The sequence below is a fragment of the Trachymyrmex cornetzi genome, unplaced genomic scaffold (assembly GCF_001594075.2).
Source record: "Trachymyrmex cornetzi isolate Tcor2-1 unplaced genomic scaffold, Tcor1.1 scaffold840, whole genome shotgun sequence".
NCBI classification, from domain to species: Eukaryota; Metazoa; Arthropoda; class Insecta; order Hymenoptera; family Formicidae; genus Trachymyrmex; species Trachymyrmex cornetzi.
In genome coordinates, this window is record NW_017300181.1 from 256240 (window position 1) to 263609 (window position 7370).

A 7370-nucleotide genomic window follows, 5' to 3' on the forward strand; every position below is an offset into this window, starting at 1 on the left:
TATGGCCTCCGTTTTTTGGGATGCGCATGGCATAATCTTCATCGATTACCTGCAGAAGGGAAGAATAGTTACGGGAGAGTATTATGCAGCGTTATTGGACAAACTGAACGACGAAATAAAGAAAAAACGGCCTCATATGGCGAAGAAAAAAGTTATGTACCATCACGATAACGCACCATCACACACGTCCTTGAAAGCGATGGTCAAATTGGACCAATTACGATTCGAATTGGTTGCTCACCCACCGTATTCTCCAGACTTGGCCCCCAGCAACTATTATTTGTTCCCAAACCTCAAGCGGTGGCTCCAGGGAAAGAGATTCAGATCGAATGAGGAAGTTATCGCGAAAACCGAGGCGTATTTCGAAGGCTAGGACGTTTCGTGCTACAGAAAGGGCATCGAAATGTTGGAAAATCGCTATACCAAATGTATCGCCCTCAAAGGCAACTATGTTGAGGAATAAATATAACTTTGCCCAAAAAACGCTTGTTTTCATTAAAAATCCCGGGACTTTTCAGCCCATGTAGTATTATAAAAAGACCGTTATAGTTTCGGTTAAATAATAAATTCAGTTACAATGTATATGTCAAATAAATTAGTGCATAATAAATTACAAACATATATGTACCTTATTTAGTCAAAAAACCTGTCGTGAGTCAAACTTTAAAAATAAAAATACAGTAGTTATTACAATCCGTATAAGCCATAACGCGCTACCAAAAAGAACAATTCCGACAGTATCAGACAACGTTATGAGTTAAAGAGGAGACACGTAGACGCTATAAGAAGATAAATAAGAGGAAGAAGAAAAAGAAGAGAGTGTTAGGAAAGGGAAAAGAGATTGTATGATGTTAGAATATGATTTGGACAGATTTCCCCGATACAAAATTTTTCATATATTAATATGTATAAATATGTATAAACATACATAAATATTCATAAACACGTATAATCATATATGAAATATATCCATACATATTCATACATTCCTCTTTATTTTGTAAAATTACTTTTTAGTGTGACAGAAATAACAACAGTAATGTGGAAACATAAAAAATAATTAAAGGAATAATTTTAGCATTGTTTTAGAAAAAACAAATTTGGAAAAATGTTAAAAAATTGCTCATACACAATTATGCATAATTTTGTATATAGAGTATCTCAGAAATAGGGTAGGAGCCGCATTAGGGGCATAGAATGGGTCAAGGGAACAAAAAAGTCTGATACCATTTTGAGATATTCGCTGTAGTTTTCGAATTAAAAAAGGAACCGTATAAGCCAATGTGCGGTGAAGCTGCGCCGCACGAATTCGTAGCATCGGCGCGTCGCGCCGCCGAGAGTGAAGCGCGATGGGTTGTGCTAGAGTTCCTCTAGTAGAAATCAAGTCATAAGAGGTGGTAATCTCTGATAGACGCCGCCATACTTTCGATATGGTAGTGAATTTGTGAATTGGTATGAGCAACTGTTATGGTATAGTAGTAGAAAAAGGCGCGAACGCGAAATCGGACTGCAGCTTAAGGGTGCACTTTATTTCTGTAATTTTTATAATATATTATGTTGTCATTTTATTGTTATATGTAATCATTTACGATAATTTAGCATCATTTTTTAGATTATCGTCTGTTAAAATACATTTCCCTCAAACATCTATGTAAAGATGAGGTTAGAGGTAGGCATCTTCAAGTTCCGTATTTTATTATTTGTAATAATGTTTGTAGAGGTAAATAATGGCTTAATACTTATAAACAAAAGTTAAAAAAGGAGCATACAGTCAATATGACGGTTATTTGTTGCGATGTAATATATTTAAAATGATCTTTACAAATTTAAATTCATACAATCGCAACAAATAACCGGCTTATTGGCTGTATGCTCCTTTTTTAACTTTTGTTTATTATTTGTATTTTATTCTCCATATCTAAAAGTTCGGTTACTAATATCGTCGGCTGTACATATACTTGGATTGGCAAGTATTCGGCGAAGTAGAAAAAAATATCTACACACTTATAATTACATAATATATCGCAGTTTAGGTTTATAAATTGGCTTTTTACGGTGTCAATGAAGCCCGTCTTTCAGCAGGCAAAAATGGTGAGTTAAAATCGACAAATCTGTATACATGCAACATGATCTAATTAACAATTACGGATATTGTGATTATATTTCACTATTACTGAAACTTTGAATGGCGCGCACGTTATTTGCTGTTTCCGGCCGGTGCCTCCCAATGGCGTTCTTCCAGTCTTATGACTTGACTCCTACTAGAAGGACTCTAGGCCGTGCTATGAATTCGCGCGGTGCGGCTTTACCGCACATTGGCTTATACGTTTCCTTTTTTAATTCGAAAACTACAGCGAATATCTCAAAATGATATCAGACTTTTTTGTTCCTCTTGACCTATTCTACGCCCCAATGCAGCTCCTCCCTTATTTCTGAGACATCCTGTATAATTATACATAAGTAATTTTTTTATATCTCTTCAAACTTGATTTCTTCTAAAATAAATAGTGTGATTAAATTGGATTAAATTATTTTGCTGGAAACGAGGATGACATAAACGTATTATTTTCTACAAAACCGTAGATTACATCTATCTTGACAAAGCGGGTGGTGTGAATTGAAATTGAGAAATCTGCCGGAAAAAGTTGCGATATCCATCGAAAACAAGTCTCTGTTCTTCAACCAACAACGTATAGTGTCCAAAAAACTTAATCTACCGTTAGTGCCAACCTCCATAGTAAATTATAATCTGATATGTAATGAGTTCAAAATTCTCAAGATATCATTAATGAATCCAAGGATAGATATGAAACAGCCAATGCGAGCCAACACAGGTTAGGCGTGTGTGAAATCGTATACTTTATTTTTGAGAAAAATTGACAAACGTTTCAACTCTTTCGATTGGGTCTTCCTCAGTGTAAAAATTGCTTCGCATCGCATCTTTTATATTAAATTTATACGTCACCGATTTTATTTTTTACATTGAAGAAGACCCAATCGAAAGGTTGAAACATTTGTCAATTTTTCTCAAAAATAAAGTATACGATTTCACACACGCCTAACCTGTTGGCTCACATTGACTGATTTACATCTATTCTTGGATTTATTCGTTGGAGCTTATACCAAGATTGATAGTTTTATATCATTAATGCTTTTTGATGGAGCAGCTAGAATAATATCATCCACATATCAAAAATAAAACAATAACTGCACAGGTAATTTCCCAATTGCTATTTCTTCCAAATCCTGCATTATCATATCAGCAACAATTGGAGACAAAGGTGACCCCATGGGAGTTCCAAAAATTTGTTTGTAAAATTTATTGTTAAACGTAAAAGTGGAATTTAAAACCATAGAAATAGCAATCAAAAATTCTTCTAAAGAAATTTTATTTTTCTTGAATATACATTCCCAACTTTTAATAATAATATCAGATACCAGTTCTACAGGAACATTAGTCAATAGAGAAACGACATCCAAGGAAACCAATAAATAATCAGGCTCGAAACATTCTTTAATTTTTCGATAAGATGGAAGCTATTCTTAATATGGCTGGGTGCTTCAGGTATAAAATCGTGGATATTATGCAAGTACAATGAAAAAATAATATAATGGACTATTTACTGATGAAATAATAATTCTTAGGGAGTTTATGGATCCTTATTAATCTATATACTCTGGGAATGAGTCAACATTCAGAATCAACATTCAGAGTCATTCATGAATCATCAGTCGTAAGTCAACATTTTTAATTTTATTAGATAACTTATGTAATATCATAATTTCGTTCTGAGAATCCAATAACTTATAAAATATTATAATTTTTTGAATGCGTTTTAACATTAAGAATGACCCGATCGGCGTCGAAACGGTTGTTATTATATTTCTTTATATTTATTTCTGAATATTATGTATAAATGTTCTTAATTTATTTTTTATTGACTCGTAGCCCTGTTATTTATTTATATTGAAAAAGAAAAATTTATTTAAAAGCACTATTTTGTTAATTAAAATTTTATTTAAATATTTATTAAAATATATTATATGATATTTTTTTGTGTTAATTATTAATACTATCTAATAATTACTACAGTTTTTGTCTAATTCTTTCTATATATAATTTTTTATTAACTATTATTCGTTAATTTTTCGTAATTAAAGAAAAAATACATTTCTATATAAAAATATAATAAAAAATAATATATTTCCTTGGTATTTTATGTAAACTTTTTTTACAATAATTATTAAATTTATTCGATAATTCATATGTTGTAATTGTTTTTTCGTTTAAAATAATTTAATATCAAAAATTACATTTTAATATAAAGTGTTTTTAAAAAGTAACTTTTAATCTAAAACTAGAGTCCTAGATATAACAGAGAAGTGCAACCGAATATATTTAAAGGTTATAATTAATCACAAATATAAATTATAAAGAGCATTTAACCACGCGCAAGGTGTTTTTTGCGAACGTTATGCGAACTATTTTGATATTATTTATATTGTATACTGAAGATGGCCTGATATAAACCGAAACGTCTATAATTTGTTTCTGCCCAAAAATAATATAATGGACTATTTACTGATGAAATAATAATTCTTAGGGAGTTTATGGATCCTTATTAATCTATATACTCTGGGAATGAGTCAACATTCAGAATCAACATTCAGAGTCATTCATGAATCATCAGTCGTAAGTCAACATTTTTAATTTTATTAGATAACTTATGTAATATCATAATTTCGTTCTGAGAATCCAATAACTTATAAAATATTATAATTTTTTGAATGCGTTTTAACATTAAGAATGACCCGATCGGCGTCGAAACGGTTGTTATTATATTTCTTTATATTTATTTCTGAATATTATGTATAAATGTTCTTAATTTATTTTTTATTGACTCGTAGCCCTGTTATTTATTTATATTGAAAAAGAAAAATTTATTTAAAAGCACTATTTTGTTAATTAAAATTTTATTTAAATATTTATTAAAATATATTATATGATATCCTTTTGTGTTAATTATTAATACTATCTAATAATTACTACAGTTTTTGTCTAATTCTTTCTATATATAATTTTTTATTAACTATTATTCGTTAATTTTTCGTAATTAAAGAAAAAATACATTTCTATATAAAAATATAATAAAAAATAATATATTTCCTTGGTATTTTATGTAAACTTTTTTTACAATAATTATTAAATTTATTCGATAATTCATATGTTGTAATTGTTTTTTCGTTTAAAATAATTTAATATCAAAAATTACATTTTAATATAAAGTGTTTTTAAAAAGTAACTTTTAATCTAAAACTAGAGTCCTAGATATAACAGAGAAGTGCAACCGAATATATTTAAAGGTTATAATTAATCACAAATATAAATTATAAAGAGCATTTAACCACGCGCAAGGTGTTTTTTGCGAACGTTATGCGAACTATTTTGATATTATTTATATTGTATACTGAAGATGGCCTGATATAAACCGAAACGTCTATAATTTGTTTCTGCCCAGTGAGAAATGACAATGGAATCGATGTCGAATCAACGTCGATTCGACGTCAATTCGATGATTTCGACGTCGAATCGATATCGATTCGATGTCGATTCCATTGTCATTTCTCACTGGGTGTAACGTAAGAATTTTAAATATATAACATTCGCAAAAAACACTTTGCGCGTGGCTGAATGCTCTTTATAATTTATGTTTGTAAATTACGAGCCACTACTGAATTTACAAATTTATAATTAATCGTCCAAAGAAAAAATGGCGACCTGTGTTTACATCTGTCATTCCGTAAACGGAGTGTGATTCCCATAACAGTAGTATTTCTACTGACTACAAAGAAATACTGATTCTCTATGGAGACTATAGTATACATATCAAGATTTAAAAACAATGATACTTACCGAAATTAGAGTTCCTAAAAGTCTATCCGTAGAAAAAATGGCGGAACCAATCAGAAATTAGGACAGCGGTTGCGCTTCTCTGTTATATTTAGGACTCTATCTAAAACTTAAATTAATTTTATAAATCATTAACTTTAAATTAACTTATAGTTAAAAGAAAAAAGGTTAACTTATTTAATCCCGATATTTACCTACCTTTTAAAAAGACGCTCTTTACATAAAAAATATGACGATATAGAAATGTTATTCACAAATCATAACATTAAAGATGCCGATTCTTGCTATCGTAACTGGGTTAAACGATCTCCTGTGTACTACCTCTTATTCTACAATAATTGCGATGCTTAGTTCGTTTATATATGTTTATAGATCGAAAAAAAACTATTGACAAGACGCTCAGATATTTACGTCGTAATGAATAATTAACGCAAATTAAGAGTATCCGCGCGTTATTTAACTTGATAAAAATCAAAGTGACCTTTTTAATTAATTCTTTTTCATATAACACATATTAGTCGTCAATTATCGCTTTCTAACACACACGTCACTCGTATTAAACTACGCTGAACACTTGCAGACTAATTGTAAGTACACGTTTATATATATTTTTATTAATCCGAAACAAATTGATCGCAGTGACATTGGTGATGTTCGTGCTGTGGTACGTCGACGATTTATGATTTATAAGGTATTAATAAATCGAAGGCTTTTTTCTTTCAATATTTAACAAATAAGTTGAGGAAAAATTGTCAATGTGAGCCAACACAAGATGTTCCTTTGTGAAATATCTGTCATATATTATAAATCCAGAGTATAAATTACAGACGTTTCGACATTATTATTGTGTCCTCTTTAAATTCTAGATGTAGTAAGCGTCCCAATGAAATAAAGTAAACTTGCTTACTATGTCTAGAATATGGTTTATACATTTGAAGCAAACACAACGATGATGTCAAAACATCTGTAATTTATACTTGTGATTTATAATATATGACAGTTATTATTTCGCAAAAAACATGTTATGCTGGCTCACATTGGTAATTCTTCCTGAATTGATTTGTTATAATTTCTCATCATAGTTAACATCGTCTTAAATTTACAAGCAACGAAAAGGAAGGAGAAAGATTAATTAGGGAATTTTTTATTCCGAAACAAATTGATCGCAGTGACATTGGTGATGATTGTGCTGTGATGCATCGACGACCTTTTATGATTTATAAGATATTAATAAATTCGGGCGCGATCCCGGGTCGCGCGGAGCACCACTGCGTGCTAGTGAGTCGAACGGTCGCTGAAATGAGCCATCTTATTTCAACGACCGTTCGACTCACTAGCACGCAATGGTGCTCCGCGCGCGACCCGAGATCGCGTCCGAACGTCCGGGCCCTAGCAATGACATTGGTGATGATTGTGCTGTGGTGCACAATCGACGACCTTTTATGATTTATACGGTAAT